General features: G+C 43.0%; 1 protein-coding gene and 1 long non-coding RNA gene across 17 annotated transcripts in view; one reads left to right on the top strand and one right to left on the bottom strand.

Moving 5' to 3' along the window:
• ZBTB20 (zinc finger and BTB domain containing 20) overlaps window positions 1-21,601 on the bottom strand; it is an 852,388-nt gene that overhangs the window by 402,156 nt on the left and 428,631 nt on the right. The window contains exon 1 of one of the 16 annotated variants that reach the window (XM_053309305.1): window positions 20,279-20,353. The exons of the other annotated variants lie outside the window; for them this stretch is intronic. The gene's annotated coding sequence lies outside the window, so the exon portion shown is untranslated. Of the gene's footprint in view, window positions 1-20,278; window positions 20,354-21,601 lie in introns of those variants that run through there. 16 annotated transcript variants of the gene reach the window in all.
• The window catches only part of LOC128350718 (uncharacterized), a 203,416-nt gene that overhangs the window by 124,065 nt on the left and 57,750 nt on the right, over window positions 1-21,601 (top strand). The gene's annotated exons all lie outside the window — the stretch shown is intronic.

Genomic DNA, 21,601 nt, shown 5'->3' with positions numbered 1-21,601 from the left:
ATGATAGACTCTGTCATGATGGACAGAGTCATTGCCAGCAGCTAGTAAATAAAGGTATTCTGACTCTAAAGATCCAATGTCTATTCTTAGCTATCATGGAACTATCCTCCATCAGTTTGTCTACATATTTACTAAAGCCAACAATCCTAGTGAACATCACAATATCCTGTGACAATGAATTCTATTAAAACAATTATGCATTGCACAAAGTACTTCCTTTAGTTTGCCCTGAACTGACTGCTTATCAGCTTCAGTAGATGATCCCAAGTTCAAGTATTTGAAGAGACAGAATGGTTTCTCTCCATTTACACTCTCCGCACTGTTCATAATTTTATAAACCTCCATCATGCTCCCTATCACACATTTTGTAGTAAGTGGAACATGCCTTTGTTAATAAGGAACATTCTCCTTTCCTTTGATTATTTTGTTTGCTTTGAAAGCAGACATCTCTGCATTCCATATTGTACTTATTTGTGCTGTGTACAAGACTCAGTGCAGCTATGTCAGGCAAGTCACTCTTGCAAAAACGCTCAGGTTACCACTGCATGAAGGAAGGGGGGAAATATGGCAGGGAAATGGTAATTTAGGAGCCAAGTGCCAGCCTGACATGTGTCAGGCCTAGTTCTTACAAACCACAGATGAAGGAGTAAACATTGTCCAAACGATGCCATTCCAGACTGTCAATATAAAATAAATCCTTGCACATAGAAAGCTTGATGTAAAGGTGAAAAATAATTCTAACCTAACCATCATCCTGACACACTGCTTTATGCGCTGGTTCAAAGGCAACATTCCCTATCTAAACCAGGCCTGCTCAACTTAGACACCTCCTCCTAGAGTTGGACTACAACTCCCATAATCCCCAGCTCTGGTCAATAGCTAGGGATTATGGGAGTTGTAGGCCTGTGAAACAATAATTGTAAAATATAGTTTGAAGGACTGAAAACATTGCATGTAAACCAACCCTATGCGCATGGACATTTTTGTGGGTGAGGACCCCCGCCCCACCTGTAGTCTGAAGTGGTAGAGTTGAGACATAGGTTTGCCACCTTATCTACTATTTGGAAGAACTAGGTGTACATCTCAAATTTTGTTGCATTCCGCTACCAAACCTAATAAGATTTGATTTCCCAGCAGTACAACTAATACGACTTAAGACACTGAAAAAGTCACTTGTCCTCTCCATGCACTAGTTTCCTTACCGGAAAGTGATACTAATACTACTTAAGTACCTCCCCAGGATGTACATAAAACTTTATCCATTAGTGACTTCAAAGTGCATCAGTATCCTCAAAAGTCTGGTGCTATGTAAGCCAAAATAATTGTTAGAGTTTTAAAGTAGGTCCAAAGCTATTTCAGGTATTACCAAGATGCTCTGTTGAGGTACATTAAATTGCCATTGAAATGAAAAAATAATTAACAACCTACATTTTGGGGGGTCCATTATGTGAACTATTTAACTGATTAGTGATTTACTCAGAACCTTGGAGCAATCAAGGGAGAAACCATAAAACATTAAAAGCCAAGTCTTTGAAGGGCTGTCTTGAAAAACTGAGATAAGAATAGGGACGCTTTATTCTGCTCATTAAGGATAAGGAGCACATTAAAGCCAAAGTAATTAGATGTGCTGGTCAAAAGGCATCCCTTCTGACAATGTGTCAATGTAACAAAAAATAAGGCTGAAATAAGTAATCACAAACCAGAGTTTGAAATCTTCTCAACATATAAAACGATGCAATAGCCACCCAAGAGAAAAGCCATCATATCATGGCTGAACTTTTTTATTTCAGTATAATTCGCATGTAAGCAAATTTAGTAGCTTTAACATTCAGGATGTGTAAAACTGATTCCAAGGGTAACCCATGCATCTATGGAAAAAGATCTTCTTGATTCACTATGCCTGTTAGCCACTCTGGTGTTGCTGAGACCAGGGGAAAAGTGGAGAATCTCCTACAATCAAGAGATTGTGCTTTGTCCCCCCACCCCCTAGGCAGGGGCATAACTACCATTAGGCAAGGGGAGGCGGCTGCCTGGGGCCCCCCACACCTCGAGGCCCCCCCCCCAGAGGCAAGTCGCATGTGAAGTGAGTGTGTGTGTATCAGCGAGGGGCACATTTTAAAATTTTGTCTCTGGGCCCACTCCAGCGTCGTTACGCCCCTGCCCCTGGGTACTATTTCAGACAAGACTCTGCACCTGGTTGAGAACAAAGGGAAAGTGAGGGATTTCCTACAGCTGCTGCCCAGTGAGTTTGTGCTTTGTCTCCCCGCCCCCACCCCCCTGGAAAGAAAAACCTCAGAAGCCCAACCATAAACCTAATTCTGAATTTTGGATTCAGATTCAATCTTATTTATGTTGCATATCAGATATGCTGCTATTTGTGTAAATTTTGCATGACAAAACAACCACCAAACCCTTCAGACCTTTTTCTATGAAAAGAGCAGCGCAAGGGAAGAGCTAACAGATGGTGCCTAGGAGAAGTAACATTTCTGAATAACAATAAATTTCAAGGATGTTTTGCTTTCTTTATTAGGCCAAACTACATGTTAAACACAAGGGTATGTGACAGAAATCTGACTGCTACTTTTCTTCCTTCTTGTTTCATTGTTATTGAAAAAACAGCATGGGGTTGATGTTTTCTGGAGTATAAAAGTTGCCATACTTTCTCCTCACCTGTCAATTCTCCACTTCAAATAAGAGAAGCAGAGAAAAATGGGTTGTGTTCCGTTTCCCCCACTTGACACCACTTCTCTTGAAATAATCTCCTCAAGCTGTTTCCCCCTCTGTATATCATTTTACCATATAGTATATATGGTAGTATATCCAACTACCGCTAACTCAAAATGTTCCCCCATTTTAACTACCCTTTTCATTGGCAGCAAACATGGAGGGACTTTAGTTTTGTGGGGCCAGGCCCACAAGATTTTGACAAATGCTAGTAGTGGCATTTCCCGATGCATTTTTTTTGGCAGGGGGAATGTGACTAGGAAGAGCTGGCCACCAGGAAGAGCAGGAGTGCTTGAATCATAGTTAGATAGATAGATAGATAGAGAGATAGATAGATAGATAGATAGAGTTTATTACGGTCTTAGACCAGCTAATCTTTACATTTTACAAAATATTCGATTAAGTAATACAGGCTTTACGAAGCTTACATACAGTAAAATATAGAAATTATATAGAAATTGATATAGGAATCAAAAATGATATAGAAATAGAGATAGGAATCAAATTATTATTATTATTATTATTATTTATTAATTAATAATAATAATAAGAGCAAAAGTAGAAAAATCAACAACAAACAGCAAGTGCCACCTTTGTAAAGAAGCAGATCAAACTGTGGACCACCTAATCAGCTGCTGTAAAAAGATCACACAGACTGACTACAAACAAAGGCATGACAAGGTAGCAGGGATGATACACTGGAACATCTGCAAAAAATACAAGCTACCTGTAGCCAAAAGTTGGTGGGACCATAAAATTGAAAAAGTTGAAGAAAATGAAGATGTAAAAATATTATGGGACTTCCGACTACAAACAGACAAACATCTGCCACACAATACACCAGATATAACTGTAGTCGAGAAGAAAGAAAAACAAGTTCAAATAATCGACATAGCAATACCAAGTGATAACAGAATAGAAGAAAAAGAAATAGAGAAAATGACAAGGTACAGAGATCTACAAATTGAAATTGAAAGGCTGTGGTAGAAGAAGACCAAAATAATCCCAGTACTAATTGGCACCCTAGGTGCAATTCCAAAACAACTTGAAGAGCACCTCAACACCATAAGGGCCACAGAAATCACCATCACCCAATTACAAAAAGCAACTTTATTGGGATTGGGTACAGCCTATATTTTGCGACAATATCTATAATAAATCAACAATATTGGTAATAAACTTCAGCCATCCCAGGTCCTTGGGAAGGACTCGATGTCTGGATAAAACAAACCAATCAATAACACCTGTCTGACTGTGTAAACAATAATAATAAAATTTGGCCATGTTAACTGACATCCCAGGTTTAAAAACAGACAGTAGATACTCCAAGTAGAAATGATTGGTGTAGCCAGGACAATTCTTTAGCAAAGGTAAAATAAACTTAGAACGACTATCCCTATAAAATTCACAATAAAGAATTACATTGGCAGTAGTCTCTATTTCACATCCACCACAGGGTCAAAGGTGGGCCACATAAGGTACCCGCTTGTATTTCCCCTCCAAGTACATTGTGGCTGGCCAGAGTCAATGCTCTCCTAAATTTAGATACTAAAATGTTATCTAGATAATTGGAGGTTTTAAGATTAAAACTTTGAGGGCCTATATATAGCCCTCTTGTCATGCATGCAGATTCCTCTTGCAGTTCTATATCTAGAGCTTGTTGTTTGATAAATTGAATAGCCTGATCGAATCCCCACCCTATACGTTCTTCCTGGGATGTACGAAGATGATGCAACTTTATTTTTAATGCTGTTTTCCATTTGGATGTAAAGCTATCAGCTTTAAATCCAAAGGTATGTATGTGTGGGCTGCTTGAAAGTTTAGCATAAGAAAGAAAGAAAGAAAGAAAGAAAGAAAGAAAGAAAGAAAGAAAGAAAGAAAGAAAGAAAGAAAAGCCACCCCCACACCAATAGTTTGTCCAAGTTTTGTGGACATCCCAAGTTTTATGGGTATCCAAGTTTCACCATTCCACACCTGAACCCCACCCACCACTGCTCATATATTTGCAAATTATATTCAGGAAATATATTCCAGCAGCACCTAGTTCTGTTGTAAATATGTTGGCACGGCTGACCTGGAAGGATTTATGGTCCTTCCAGCTCCACTTCTGTGAGTCAAGACAGAAATTCTGTAGATAAGAAAGTAGCAGCTTAGCTGCACGGACGAAAGTGAAGGATGACTCTAAAAAATAAAGCAGAAGAAACAAAATAAAGTTCCTTTGAAACTAACTAGGTACCACTCTCTACGATATCTGAGCAATAACTGAAATAAAGGAGCAAGGAAGGAACAGAACAGGACAGGCTGAAACAAGAAAGGTTGAACAATTATAAGCACGAGGAACACTGTCTGCAGTAGGCAACATTGCTGACAGTACCGTCTCAGGAACAGCGTTTGCTTGATATTGGGCTCGAGATAACCGGCAGCCAATCAGGCTGTCCTGACTCAGCATTTCTATTCCCTCTCCCACGAGATCTTACGCCTGTGTGTCTCCCACTGAGCCTTTCTCTTGAGACATCTTCTTCACACAGGTGAAATTCCATGTTCCTCCTGATCAGTCTCCTCAGCCCTCATCTCTGCCAGCTGTTCAGATTCCCCTGTCTGCTGCCGTTCCACCTCTGCTTCAGAGTCTGTTCTCACAGCCAAATCCTCCTGCTGTGCTTCCGAGCCTGCTCTCCCAACCAAATCCTCCTGCTCTTCCTCTGACTCTTCTGACTAGTTCCAAACATGTTTAAGAAAGTACAAAGGTTTATGTACTCCCTCCCAAAAGTGTTCTTCATTAAAACAAAACTCCAGACTATTAGGATTCTGTTACAATTTTTTTTACATACAATATATTGTTCATACATCTTAACTGCTAGCGACAATTGTTCTTAAAACTAGTGTTCCATAGTGGAAGATTGGCTGTATCAAGGAGCTGGCTCCAAAGGGAAGAGCAACTGGGGGAGGGCATCTGTGTTTCCATGTTGTGTTCCCAAATTCCAGTCTCTTAACTGTGATGAATTATCAGTTCCAATGTAATGAAGTGGAAATTCCTGTGCCACCTTTCCTAAAGATGCAAGATTAGTAAAAATTAAATGTTCAAACCTCTTAAGCTCAGTTAATATGCCCCAAAACATTATGTTTGCAGTGCACAGGCCCATTTTTACAAATTAACAGGCTTGGGATTCACTATATTTTATTTTATTTATTTGACATACTTATATACTGCCCAAAACGCATGTATCTGGGCGGTATATAACAAACAAACAAACATTACTATGAATGGTGATTAACTCAGACATATATATTAACAGACTTTCTACCTGCTGGTTCTTAAATAGAGGTGGCACAGTGAGCCAGCTAGGCTGGAACCAACTGCCATTTGGCTCCTTTCCTTCTAGAACTGCCTCCCCTCAATGGCATTCCACTGGTCATTATATCATGATGTAACACTGTGTAAGAAATGGTGCTTGTATTTGCTTATTTTGCTTTTCCCATATCATGTATATTAGACATGCCATCTATTTATTTAATTCTCTTGGGACCATTCGTGCCCAGGATTTAGCAGCGGAACTCTCGTGACACGCTGCGAGAGTTCGGAGCTGAGGGGAACGTCGGTTGGAGGAGCCCAGAGGAAGAGGCGGGGGGGTGCTCCGGCGGCTGGGGGAGGCTAGCGAGGGGTGGCGAGAGAAGAAGAGGCGGCGGGCGGCTGAGCCACGCCGCCAAGAGGAGACTGGTTGGGCGGGCGGCGGCGGGCTCCTGAAAATGGCCGGGAGGAGGCTGGCGCAGCAACTGGGGCTGTTGTGGCGGGCATGGGAGCTGGGAGGGAGAAGAGTGGTGGAGGAGGTGGCGGGCCCTGGCAAAGGAGGCGGCCAGCGGGTGAAAATGACTTGGAATAGATTGGGGCGGAAGGTGGGGGAAGCAGCGAGGAGAGACTAGCGGCGCAGATGCTGTGCGCCAGTTCAGCTAGTATCTCTATATAACATCACAAACCACCCTGAGTGCATTAGCAGAGAGATACAGAAATGTAGAATATGTGCGTATGTGCATGTGAGTGTGTATCCGCACACACCGTAGGTGTTATCTCAGTAGATTTAAGAACCTGCAAAGGCTGCAGGTTCCCGAGCCTACCAATACCTCAGCTTGCTGATGCCTACTGAGAGAAACTTATTAACTTCAATTGATTGAATTGGGTATGGCATCTCATACTCTCAAGATATATTCTACTAAATTTTAATCTCACCTTGCATTGCAGCCCCTCTCTCCTCCTTAGAGCTGTGTCTGTGTGTATATTGTCCAACACCTTTACTTTCCACTAGCACAACAGATTAAGTAGCCTCTTGCCCCGACTAACGTATTACTCCTTAAGATGTTGTAGCCTTCTTTGTCTTTTTGCTACAACAGAAGTATACAGCTTCTATTGTGGAGCCTTTCTTTTCTTCTTTTTAAATTCCTGGCTGCCACTACTCAAAGACAGGCCTGCACCCAATCCACCAGGCTTCCAACCACTGGGAATGCTTGCTAGTGACACCACATGCTCGGCTTTTCTTATCAAAGTGGAAAAACTGACAGCATTGCATGAAAGGCACAGCATGAGGTAATTGCTCCTTGTAATTTCTCTTTCAATTAATATTATCATACTCTTTCCTGTGACAAAGATACTGCACCTTTCCATATTCCTAAAGGTTTAATCACAGACAACATTTATTTTCCCTTATGGAACTGTATGTAATGGATCACAATATAGGGGACTAGTTTGAGAAGAAACATCTGTTCCAAAGCTTTAACTTAATATTCACAATTGTCTTCCTTAATTATATTCTTTACTGTATGAAAACTGAGGAGTAAATATGCATGCATGCATGCATGCATACATACATACACACCAGACTCAATATTTTTAATTGTTTGTCAATTTATAAAATGTTAATATTTTATAATTATTATTCACATGCATGGTGGCAAAAAAACCTGTGAAGTGTAGCTGGGGAAAGTAGGTAATTTTAGGGTGGCAAAACTGTAATGAAAGATGGCATGCATGAATATGGCTACCTCTCTCTATCCTCACAACTCTATAAGAAGGTTAGGCTGAAGGAGAATTACTCGGCCCAGATCAGCCAGTGAGCTTCATGGCTGAGTGGGGATTTGAATTCTGATTTTTATGGCCAAATACAACCCTTTAACCACTACACAACATTGCCTTCCAGCTAATCTCATGATCTAAACTCTGGAAAGGTAAAGCCCTAACATTTTTTTCTGGAGCAAAAAGCATGACTTCCTCTAGCCCTAATCTATCATCAGATGCTTGACAACTATTCAAATACAATGAAGTGGAGCTGGGTAGGGAGGAGAACTTACCAGGTTGTTTGGGAGGATTGAAAGCAGGGATGTGGGGAACATCACAACAGGCACCCACTGTGAAAGAACCCAAATTAGCACACCTATTCAAATAGTCCTAGCCTTCAGGGATATTTTCCCTACATCTCCAGGGTACATCCTGAAACAACAACCTTTGCAACTAGTTTTACAAGACTAGCTGGTGGGACACCAAAAATGAACATGTGCACCATAGGCAAAGTAAGCTCAAACCCAAAGCTATTGTCAAACACAGGCAGAGTTGCCTTATACAGCTAGGGCCTAATTGCTGCTCTAGCATGGTACTGATAAACTTTCTGTAGTTCCTGAAAATAGCTCTTAACGGTGTCTCAGGAAAGATCTTTCTCTGCTCTATTACCTCAGATTCATTTACTGTACATGTCAGGATTTGATCCTGGAGACTCATTTATGGCAAACACTTACTCTATCCACTGAGTTATGTTTCCTTTGCCATTTTCACTTCTTCTTCTTATTATTATTATTATTAATTCAATTTCTATACCGCCCTTCCAAAATGGCTTATGTTTTTGAGTCCTTATGTGGTCTAAGGTTTTCATTGTCAGTAAAATTTCATAGTTACTTCTAATAATATTTGTTTCCATATTACACAAAAGCAATACATTTCAACAGAAGCAACATTTATCACCTTGGAAACAACTGTCTCTCTTCACTGTTCACCTGAACAGTGAATTTCACTGAACAGTGAATTTCAAGCATGAAAGAAAACTCCCCCACTGCCACAAAGCCCCCAAACCACTCAAATTTACCCTAAAACATATAATATGAACACTTGCTGGGCAATATCCAGGTTCGTTAGTCATGACTAGAACCACTGGAATCAATGAGACAAATTAGTCATTGCTAACTTAAATCCCATTAATTTATTGGGCGTAGTCCTGCAAGCTTCTGACTAGTTAGTCATGACTACGCCCAATAAATTAATATTTATTCATAGGGGTCTACGTAGGAGCAGATGTTGTCTCTCCTCTTCTCTCTCCTGCAAGCTTCTGACTAGTTAGTCATGAGAGAGAAGAGGAGAGACAACATCTGCTCCTAGGTAGATCCCAGGGTGAGAGACTGGGTGCCTCCCTGTTTGCTTATTCTACTGCCCCTCTGCCTGTTATCTGTCCCCCAGGACTGGCTGCTGTGCTGAGGTGAGGCCTTGCAGGATTGGGGCTGGGGAGGAGGGTGACTTGGCAGTTTCCTGCATCTGCCTAGAGCCACCTGCTCAGGGCTATATAGGCCAGTGGCGGTGGGCCCGCCACCAAAGGGGTGACACCAAAGGGGGTCGCCCCTTTGAGGGAGCCCCTTCAGGGGACAGCAAGGGCAAGGGCCAGGTCTCTTGGCCTAGGTATTTGTATATGGGGGGCATTTTGGAAGGGCGGTATATAAATAAAATAAATAAAATAAAATAAATAAATAGTGGAGCTTTTGTTTTAATTTGTTCTGGGTGAGATACTCTTAGAATGTGTCTGGGCTTAACTGGAGATGGGGAGACAGGGGGCATGTCCACTGACTGTGGGGCAGCCATTCCGGTCATGGTGGGGAACAGAAGTAATGTTGGCAGGTCAGTGGGCTGTTACAGGGGAAGGGGATGTGGAAATCTAATAGCTGTTTCCCCTTCTGGCTGCCCTGACAGCTCTTTGACCTTGGGGAGCAGTGCCGATCATCCATGGAACCTCACTTTGCTCCTCTGTAATGCCAGGTTGGTCCAGAACAAATTAGAAACCATCCATGATTTGATTCTGGATGAAGGTGCTGACCTGGTATGTATTACAGAGACCTGGCTGGGGGAGGCTGGGGGCCCAGTGTGGTCCCAGCTTCTTCCTACAGGCTACTCTGTTGAGGAGCGGGTGAGGGAACGTGGGTGGGGATGTGGAGTGGCTGTGGTCTATAAGAATAACCTTTCCCTTACCAGGATCCCTGTTAGGGTGTCGGACCATATCGAATATGTGTACTTAAGTCTGGGGACCAGGGATAGACTGGGATTTCTGTTGGGATACCGATCGCCACGATGCTCAACGGAGTCCCTAACTGAGCTGACAGACTTGGTCTCGGTGTTGGAGTCCCCCAGGCTTGTGGTGCTGGGGGACTTCAATGTTCACTTTGGGATCAATTTGTCCGGGGCGGCTCAGGAGTTCATAGTGGCCATGACGACTATGGGCCTATCCCAAGTGGTTTCGGGGCCGACGCACATTGCTGGTCACACGATTGATTTGGTCTTTCACTCTGATCAGGGTGGTGTTCCGTGGGTGGGGAATCCTGTGATTTCCCCATTGTCATGGACGGACCACCATCTGGTTAAGGTTGGACTCACAATCACTTCCCACCTTCGCAGGGGTGAGGGACCTATTAGGATGACCCGCTCGAGAAGGTTATTGGATCCAATAAGATTTCAAGAAGCCTTGAAGGGATTTAGTGTTGGCTCTGCTGGTGATCCTGTTGATGCCCTGGTGGAGAATTGGAACAGCCAACTCACTGGGGCAGTAGACGTGATTGCTCCTAAGTGTCCTCTCCGACCTGCTTCAAAATTGGCTCCTTGGTATACGGAAGAACTACAGGGGTTGAAGCGGCGAGGTAGACGACTGGAGCGCAAGTGGAGAAAGACTGGGCTTGAATCTGACAGATTGCAACATAGAGCTCATTTGAAGACCAATGCTCAGGCCATACGTGCGGCAAAGAAGCGATTCTTTTCTGCCTGTATTGCATCTGCAAGTTTACATCCGGCGGAATTGTTCAGGGTTGTGAGAGGCCTAGTAAGTGCCCCTCCTCCCTTGAATCAGAATCTTGAACCATCGATTACCCACTGTGATGTGTTTAATGAATTCTTTGTGGGGGAAATTTCTCGTATTCGGGCCGACTTAGACTCCATCTCCACAATTACTTCAGTGTCTGATGTGGAGGTATCCAGCGACTCCTCTTGTGTGATTAGGTTGGATCAGTTCCAGTTTATGACTCCTGAGGATATGGACAAGCTGATTGGAATGGTGAGGCCTACCACCTGTTCTCTTGACCCTTGTTTCACATGGCTTATATTATCTGGCAGGGGAGTTGTTGTAGAAGGCCTGGTAGAGATTATAAATGCGTCTCTGAGGGAAGGTAGGATGCCTCCTTGTCTTAAGGAGACAATTATTAGACCACTTCTGAAGAAGCCTACCCTGGATCCCTCGGACTTGAACAACTACAGGCCTGTCTCCAATCTTCCGTGGTTGGGCAAGGTAATTGAGAGGGCGGTGGCCTCCCAGTTCCAGACAGTCTTGGATGAAACTGATTATCTTGACCCATTTCAAACTGGCTTTCGGGCTGGCTATGGGGTGGAGACTGCCTTGGTCGGCCTGATGGATGATCTCCAATTGGCAATTGACAGAGGAAGTGTGACTCTGTTGGTCCTTCGGGACCTCTTGGCGGCTTTCGATACTATCGACCATAGTATCCTTCTGGAGCGTCTGAGGGGGTTGGGAGTTGGAGGCACTGCTTTGCAGTGGTTCTGCTCCTACTTCTTGGGCGGGTTCCAGATGGTGTCCCTTGGAGACTGCTGTTCTTCAAAATCTGAACTTTTATATGGTGTGCCCCAGCGCTCCATATTGCCTCCTATGTTGTTTAACATCTACATGAAACCGCTGGGAGAGATCATCAGGAGATTTGGTGCAGGGTGCTATCAGTATGCTGATGACACACAAATTTATTTCTCCATGTCAGCATCATCGGGAAAGGGCATAACCTCCCTAAATGCCTGTCCGGAGTCGGTGATGGGCTGGATGAGGGATAACAAGCTGAGACTGAATCTGGCTAAGACAGAGGTACTCATTGTGTGGGGTTGGAACTCGAGAGATGATTTTAATCTGCCTGTTCTGGATGGGGTCACACTTCCCCAGAAAGAACAGGTATGCAGTCTGGGGTGCTTCTGGATCCGAGCCTCTCCCTGGTCTCCCAGGTTGAGGCAGTGGCCAGAAGTGCCTTCTATGAGCTTCGGCTGATACGCCAGCTGTGTCTGTTTCTTGAGGTGAACGACCTCAAAACAGTGGTACATCTGCTGGTAACCTCCAGACTGGATTACTGTAATGCACTCTATGTGGGGCTGCCCTTGTATGTAGTCTGGAAACTACAGCTGGTCCAGAATGTGGCAGCCAGGCTGGTCTCTGGGTCATCTCAGAGAGACCAAATAACTCCTGCATTGAAGGAGTCACACTGGCTGCCAATACGTTTCCAGGCAAAATACAAGGTGCTGGTTATAACCTATAAAGCCCTAAACAGTTTGGGCCCTGGGTAGTTAAGAGAACTCCTTCTTCGTCATGAACCACACTGCCCACTAAGATCTGCTGGAGAGGTCCGTCTGAGACTGCCACCGGCCCGTCTGGTGGCCACTCAGGGATGGGCCTTCTCCGCTGCTGCCCCGAGGCTTTGGAATGCGCTCCCTAGTGAAATAAGAGCCTCTCCCAGGGGCGTAACTATAATAGGGCAAAGGGAGACAGTTGTCTGGGGGCCCACTGCCTTGAGGGGCCCCCCAGAGGGAAGTCACATGACTGAATCCCCCAGCCACACACCCACCCGGGCTTCCTTCAGTTGTATTCATCCTCCAAAATTGATGTGAGTGTTAAGACCTGGAGCTACCAGAACAGCATGTCTTTCTCTAGTACCATTAAATGACTTGCATCGTCTACAATTTACAAAACCTTTAAAAAAATAATTTAGGATGATGTTCTATTGTGGCACATAGGAGAGAGAGATATATAAATTTTACTCTGCTTTTGGTTACCACTATTCAGCTTCATTTACGATTTCTTTACTTCATGAGCTGAGCTTCAGTGACAGGGACCCATTTTAAAATCTTGTCTCTGGGCCCACTCCAACCTTGCTACGCCCCTGGACTCTCCATCTCTGACAGTTAAAAACACATTTCTTCACCAAGCTTTTAATTAATGTTGTTTTAATGGTTTAATGCTGTTTTAAAGTATTATTTAAAAATTTTTTAAATGTTGTAATGTCCGTCCCCCCATTTTTGTCTTAACGAATGTTTTACTTTGTTTTTATTCTGTTGCAAACCGCCCAGAGACTTAAGTTTTGGGCGGTATAAAAATGTTTTAAATTTAAATTTTTTAAATTTAAATTAAATTAAAAATTCACGTAGTATGGATGTTGCCCCTTATTCCTTGCTTACATTTTTTAAATAAAACTAAACAAGCTGATAGCATATAAAATATAAACACATATTGTATAAATATAGGATAACTTTTATGTTTTGGATACAAGTTTTGGATGCTCTGCAACAAACAAAAAAGATGGTATGTGCAAACAATTTATAAGTATAAAGGAATGTCAGGAGTTTTGTAAAGGGACAACTGGAGAATCACATGGTGTGGTAAAGAAAGAAGGAATAGAACTTCTTAGCTAATCCACAAAAGAAAACATTTCTCCCTTGACAATCTACTGTTCTTCAAAGAGAATAATGACTCAACATTAGTTCGTATTTGTATTTGTATGTGACAATAAAAGCAAGAAAGAAAAATTAGATCTACATTTATCTTTGAACCTGAAAACCATCTTGGCTAAGTCACATATGATGACTGCAATATCAAGTGATGGCTTGTCTGTGTGAATGGGCAATCACAGATGTAACAGCAGAGACAGAACTCCTGTATTTCCTCATATCAGCTCAAGGTTAATTTTAATTTATTTAGCAAATTTATTGACCACCTGACTTCCTCAGACTCAAGACGGTTTACATAAATTAAAACAGCAGCGGGGAAAGGGAGGGAAAACCCACTCACACACAAAAAACTAAATGCCTGGCAGAATAGATAAGTTTTCAGAAGTTCTTAAAGGACAGAAGAGAGGGGGCATTATGAATCTCAGGAGGCAAGGTGTTCCATATGGAGGGGGCTGCAACAGAGAAGGCCCTCCCACACACCCAGGCCCCACATACCTTCCCTGGGCCCAGAACTCTGAGAAGACCCACCTGACATGACCTTAAAGGGAGGGTCAAAGTTGGATGGGAGAGGCAGTCCTGAAGGTACACAGGAGCCAAGCCCTGAAGAGTTTTATAGGGGATAACCAGCAATTGAATTGGACCCAGAAGTGAACTGGCAGCCAATGCAGGGACCTCAACAAAGGTGAAACATGGTAATAGTTTCTGCTCTCCATAAGCAGCCAGTCTGCAGCATTTTGGGCCAGCTGAAGCTTCCGAGTTATCTTCAAAGGTAACCCCAGGTAGAGAGCATTGCAACAGTCCAACCGAGAGTTGACAAGGGCATGAGTTATGGTTGTCAGGGCCTGCCGGTTGAGGTAAGGCCGCAGTTGGCGCACCAGATGAAGCTGGGCAAAGGCTCTCCTGGCCACAGCTTCCACCTGATGTTCCTGCAGGAGCTGTTAATCCAGGATGACCCCCAAATTGCAAGCCTGCTCTTTCAAGGGGAGTGCGACCCCATCAATGGAAACACTCAAAACCAGAACCTGGCCAGATCGAGAACTGAACAAGAGCAACTCTGTCTTGGAGGGATTAAGCCTGAGCTTGTTTTGGCCCATACAAATCCTTACAGCCTCCAGACACTGGGCCAACACATTCATGGCATCCCCGGATTGGCCTGGGGTGGTGATGTACCACTTGTGTATCATCAGCATATTGATGATACCTCACCCCAAACCAATGGATGACCTCACCCAGCAACTTCATATAGATGTTAAAAAGCATTGGAGCAAGGACTGAGCCCTGTGGCACTCCACAAGAGAGAGGCCATGGGCTAAAACACTCACTTCCAATGCAAACTGTCTGAAACGGTCCAGTAAAGTTGGAATGGAACCAGCTCAAACTTGTGCCCCCGATTCCCAACCCCCACAGACAATCCAGAAGAATACCATGGTCGATGGTATCAAAAGCCGCTGAGAGATCTAATAGAATCAAGAAAGGCACACTCTCCTCATCGAGGCTCCGATAGAAGTCATCCACCAAATGCCATTTCCGTGCTGAGCCGTGGCCTAAACCCAGACTGAAAAGGGTCAAGAAAATCTACTTCATTTAGGATTCTCTGTAGCTGAGCTGCAACGACTTTCTCCAAAACCTTCCCTATAAAAGGAAGATTGGAAATAGGTCTCAAATTATTTAATATCTCTGGGTCCAGGGAAGAAGACTTCAGGAGAGGGTGGACCACTGCTTCTTTCAAAGCTAGAGGAACCTCCGTCTCCCTGAGTGATGAATTATCTAGCTCCTTGCCAGGACCTTACCCCACTTTTCGTCTGGCCAAACGAATCAACCAGGAGGGGCAAGGATCAAGCGAAAAATATGCCATACTCATACCACAAAGAACCCTATCCACATCATCAGCCTCCACAAGCTCAAATGTATCCCAAAGATCTACGTTCACTGACGCAATCTACAATTGAGTCATTGAACACATCCAGCTGCCTATCATTAAGTTTATAAAATTAAGGTTAAAAAGAATCAAGTGATGCACACATATGTGAATCAGGCTCAAAAATAATCTTGGTCTGGTCATTTACTGGTGAAAATGGCAGAGGACAAAATATATAATACTAGTTACATCAACAGTTTGGTTATAAAATGGCAGACTTGGCAAGAAGGGAATAGGAGCGTTCTTCAGCTGGTCAATTGAGAACAATGAGTTAGTGAAGAAAGTCACCCTAGCAAGGTTATCACGGTACTTAGAGAGATGACTTCAGTCACTGTGATTTATATATTTATATACTACTTCTCAAGAAAAACATTCAAAGCAGTTTACATAGAAACATAAAGAATAAATAAACGAGCTTAACCCACGCAGAGTATCTGCGTGCTAGTACTTGATTGTTCCCCATACCCCCTGCTTCAGCCCCCCTCACCTCAGAGATATCTCCACCTCACCTGAACCACACTCCTGCTCCTCCTCCTCAATCCCATTGCTTCCATCCCCTCTCACCCCTCTTGGTCGCGGCTGCAGTGTTGCTGATGCCTATTGGCCAAGCTGCAACCCCTACCCCCAAAGACTTCACCACCCTCATCCGAGCCCCACTCCTGCTCCTCCCCACAGGAGCAGCAGCAGCAGCGTATGACCAGGCCCTTCCTTGCTTCCGCCACCGCCATGGCCGCTTGTTCCTCTCAGGCCACTGACAGGCCCAGGCCCATCCCTTGCCTGCCTGCCTGCTTTCACCAATGGCCTTGGTAGCCCCAAACAACAGCAGTGGTTGACTGGGCCCTTCCTTACTGCCAATAGGTGCCACCATGGCCACTTGTTTCCCTCAGGCCACTGACAGGCTCAGGCCCATCCCTCACCTTTTCTTCTTTCTCTCTTCCCCTCCCTTCTGTTTCTTTCTTTCTCTCTCCTCCACTCCTTCTTCCCCTCTGTCTTTCTTCCCCTCCCTGCCTCCTTTCTCTCTCCCTTCCTGAGTTAACAGATCTTGTTCATCTTGTTTCATCATCTAATCAACACAATGGCAGCCTCCTTCTTCTGAAGGGGCTCTTTCCTCCTTCACGACCCCTATCTTCGCAGACCCCTGCCCACTATCCTTTTATATAGATAGATTCCTCTCCTCTACAATCAAGAACATCTTCTGACCAGTAACAGTTGCATTCCAACTGTCCATAACCATCACAGGCTCCTCCTCCCTATCTGCATGTGGAATCCCCACTGCCCAATCACCATGGTGCCACAGGCTACTCCCCCCTATCTGCATATGGAATCCCCACTGCCCAATCACCTTGGTGCTTCTGCTCACGAACTCTCTCTCGAGAGCTGTCACACACAGATACGCCTTAGAGAATTATATATATAGATAATAAAGGTTTATAAGGTTTTTAAAAATCCACATTGCTTCTGGGGAAGATCACTGGGTAATTGTGAAAGGGAAATCTAGGACTCAAGACAAGAACAAACGTTGCTTTTAACTGCTAGTGCAAGTTCAGTTGATTAACTGTTGCACTGAAATGTCTACAACAAATATAAGAACCATGTGATTTATTATCATGAGTCTATAAACTTGGGGCTGGTTTGGATGATATATTTGAGTTGACTTGCCTAACACATCTCCCATTTCCCCTCCCAACATTCATTCTCCATTCTTCTAATCACGAACTAATGGTAGGTTTGTCTGCCTCACATGTGATTTAATGTAGTATTTAGATTGTGTGTGATGGAGAGGTTTGGATGAAATCCCCCAAGCAATGATGGGGAGGAGAACAGGCATTAGAAGTGTGAGTGGGGCATGCTCCTGAGTGTCCCTAAACATGCAGTCAGTGGGTCAGCTCAGATGTATAATGAACACTGAGGCCATTTGTAGTGTGCATTTGAAATGCTTATTCTGTTTTCTGTGGTCACTTTTACAGTTATTGCAGTGATCTCTAGGTGCAGAACAGTTCTTAGCAATGTTGTCAATAGAAGATAAAATGAAAATAAGTTGTCTAGACAGAATCTAGACATCTTAAAATGTTGCTCTTCCAGCCATTACATTAGATTTCCACAAATATGTGCACTTGCCACAGACACCTTGATAATATTACTGCCAATTTATTTTGGCGGGCCAGGCAGGGTGTGTGTGTGTGTGTGTGTGTGTGAGAGAGAGAGAGAGAGAGAGAGAGAGCGTGAGAGAGCACGTGCGTGTGTGCGAGAGAGTCACTTTGCACAAGCCTGGCTACTTTGTGGACCCTTACTTTTTCTGGAATGCTACATCACAATAAGATTGAAACTGTGCAAGGTCTTTAGGGGATGGAAGCCCCAAATCCATAATCCCACAGAGATTAATATTAGAATGGGAAGAAAACTGAATGTAAATAAAATCCGACAAGAAGAACTTGTGCAGATCTATGCTAAGTGGCAGAAGACTAGTAGGCTTTTATGGAGAGGGGGGGAAAGTATTCTAGAGGGTGTTACAGTGCAGAATCACCAAGCTAAATTTTCTTTCTTCTTTCCCCAAGCCCTTGAACTATTGTCACTTAACACTATTATCAGAGTTCAAGAAATTTAGAAAAATAAATAGCTACTATACTTAGGCATATATTCTCAAGCCAATTTTGTCAAAATTTTATGTGCATTTGGAAATGCTTTATGTTTGACAAAAAACAGCTGAAAAATTTGGATCCAATTCATAGAGAATCTAATTCATAGGGAGTAGAAAAGTTCACTTGTGAGCTTTGATTCAAGTTTCTTTTGGGGGCGGGTGGGGGAGAGACTCTCACCATTCTGCAAAATACTAATCATGTGCTGGACAGCTAGATGACTACTAAAGCATGCAGATAGCTAGAGAAAAGCATTCAAAACATGGAATGGACAGAAGGCCCTGGATCTGTTTAGGGGAGAAGAGAACTTGATGTTCTAGTAGTCCCAGTGGAGATCCTGTAGTGTAGGGGATGGAATCAAAAAGAAAAGGGAGGGAAAGGAGAGGGAAAAAATGGAGTTGTTCCTGGAATAAAGTCTTAGTTAGACAACCATAAGGTTACTTTGTATTTACGAGGCAAGCAGCTATTAAACACTTGACCACCCTAAACTAAGTTAAGGCTTTAAGATAGTTAACATAAATGCCAAAAAAGTGATAAAGTCTTCCTTTTGATGGTAGGCAAGATAACCCTAACTTTCTGTTTGCATATGAGAAGTAAAAGACCAATAAAATGTGTTAACTGGATGCCCCATTTGTATAAAATGCCATAGGACAGCCAAGTTAGTCTGCTGTAGCAAAATAACACTCTTGTGGCAGCTTTAAGGAATCTGACAAAGTACATTCTCATCTGATGAAGTGGGCTCTGACCCACAAAAGGTTATGGCATAAGAAACTTGCTAGCCTTTTAAGAAGCAACAGGAGTCTATGTTGTCTTCAAATGTATTTTCAACCCACCTCCCATTATGTGCATGTATTTTTGCTCAAATACCATCAAAAATCCAACTTGACCACATGTTTTACATCCGCATTTTCAATGGCCGTTACACAGTTACCTTCTCCATTTTTTAGGGGATTCATTTCTTTTTGCTATCTGATGCCACAGAGTTGCCATGCTGAAAGGAGCAATTGCACAATTTTGGACTGCCTTGATTTTGGCATTTAAGTTGTCCTAACTTTTGGTCTAAATGGTTTTTGTTGTTGTTGTTTTACTGTTGAATCATCAATGCTAATGCCATATGCAAACTGTAGATAAGTATTTCCAGATGATACATGCTACTAAATGCAAAATGATATCCTCAATCGGAACATGCTGTCAATTTAGAAATTATTTTTTCTTTAGTCTCCCAAGCAATTGAGGAGGGGCCATGGCTCAATAGTGTGTCCAAGTAGGGATGATGCCGAATTTTGGAATGGTGGGTTGGAAGCAAATTCTGGCCCCCATTTGGAAAAACTGGACTAGTTATGAGACAAGCCAAATCTCATTCTGACATCCAGCTTGGTTTTTAACTAGCTCACGATGCATTCATCCCCAATCTTCTCTGTCACAGGTTTCAATTTTCCTTCCCCCTTTCTTAAATGTACCTTGTGGAGAATAGCAAGTGGCAGCAAAGTCTAAGGAAAACAGAGGAAGAGAGGACACAGCTTTAAGTTTCCACTGTTTAGGAGACACTATTAATGAAGCTATGGATCCCAGGAATATCAGCTGCAATGGAAGCTCTTAGACATAATGGGAATTTAAAGGTGGTCCTCAACTGTCCTGAGTTTTTCTTGCTTGTTCTTAGTGCTGTACTAGTTTGTGATATTGCTGGCTCTGTAGACTCATATTATAGTGTGGTATCAGTACTATGCACAAACCTCCCACTGTGTGACAGTGTGAACTGTAGAAATAGCATGTAAGTACTTATATATGCTTAGGTAACTGTGATTTTGTATACAGAATGGAAATGGTATGGACAATCCTGATGTCCGCCATATGTACAGAATTCCAGTTAGCAACAGTAGAAACCAGTTTTAAGCAAGGAGGAACCTGACAGCTACATTGTGTTTGAAAGCAGTATAATTTATTTTATATAGTTAAAATTCTACACCCTGCCTTTTTTCGTAGTCTCAAGGCAGCTAAAAAGAATTAAAAGAATAATAATACATAAGGAGGTAATTCACACGACTGGGCAGGTGGGGGAAAAGGCTAGTTTAACTCACCTTCCCCGAAGATGACTGCTCCAATGTTGCTGGGAGCGCATCCCCAATCAAATTCAAGTACCATAATTCACCAACTGCTAAATGTATAAAGATTCATACAAATAATATAAACTATAACCTAAAATAGAGAGCAATTTACCATGCTGCTCCGGCTACATCAGTGACATGGTATTGCAGACCACTCAAGATGGTGTCCACAGATGCCCAGATGCTATTTCCTTCCAGACACTGCCCAAAGGCTGCTGGGAACAGGTAACTGATGCAGCTGGAGCAGCATGCCTTTTTCAAATAGACAACCCAGCTGCTTAATACAAACAGTGTCATGCTGGGGCGGCAGGGGAGGCGGAGGAGCAACGGAGGGGCAAGTAAGACCTGCTTCCCTCCAATTAAAATGATCAGCTTGTCCCCACTGAAACGATTCAGCTGGGGCAGCTTAAAGCATTTTGGTGCCTTGAAATAGAGGTGCTAAAATGCTTCAAGCATCACTAATGGCTGTCATCTGGAATAACTCTGTTCACCAGCATGTATTTTATCATATTTTAAATTTGTTGATATTTTGTCCTGTAACATCAGTTGCCAGATCTTAGAAAACCAGGTATTGATAGGAATATGTCCTTTCTTGTTCCAACAGTGATGAATAGAGAGCCTACCAGCAGTAACAAGCAGGGAGAAGAATTCTTTCGGTCCTCTAGGCATTAACTCCGGTGAAATTAGATCAAGTAAGAGATAGATAGGTAGCACAGGAAAACAAATTGGAAGGATGCCAGAGATGTGAAATTGGACCTGTGGCCAGATTTTCTGTATGATGGGACATGACCACCATATATGAGGCCTGATTACAGTGGTTGCCAATGCGGTTGGTGGCAACCCGCAACCAAGTCTTCTCTGTGACTGCCCTGGGGCTTTGCAATGCACTCCCTGCTGAAATAAAAACATCTCCTCCCCTTTTTGCTTGTAGAAGGACCCTGAAGATGTACCTGTTTTCCCAGGCTTTTAATTGAAATCAAAATTTTAATTTGTTTTTATTCATTGAGATTTTTCATCCGTTTTATGAATTTTAACTCTTTTATATTGTTTTTATATTATGCTTTCACTTGTACACCACCTGGAGATTTCTATATCAGGCGGTATAGAAATACGACAAATAAATAAATAAATAAATAAATAAGCAAGCAAAAAGGAACCTTTCTGGCCGCAGTTCCAGCAAGTAGATGATGCATTGGGAGAAACTGCTACGAGTCTACCAGGTTCATATGCCACCTTGTAAGAAGATAAGAGCAAGTTCTTTGATATTCAAGGAGAAGTGTGTGAGAGAGAGAGTATGATGACCAAATCTTTTACCATATGTCTTCCGGTATGTTTGCATTGAGATCATCTGCCCACTTTGACTGATAGGACAGAGTTACATCTCACTGGCAACTTTTAATCAGTCAGGAAAGGTAAGCACGAATGTGGAAAAACT

This window comes from Hemicordylus capensis, chromosome 3 (genome assembly GCF_027244095.1).
Source record: "Hemicordylus capensis ecotype Gifberg chromosome 3, rHemCap1.1.pri, whole genome shotgun sequence".
NCBI classification, from domain to species: Eukaryota; Metazoa; Chordata; class Lepidosauria; order Squamata; family Cordylidae; genus Hemicordylus; species Hemicordylus capensis.
This window is presented reverse-complemented; position numbering and strand designations above follow the sequence as displayed.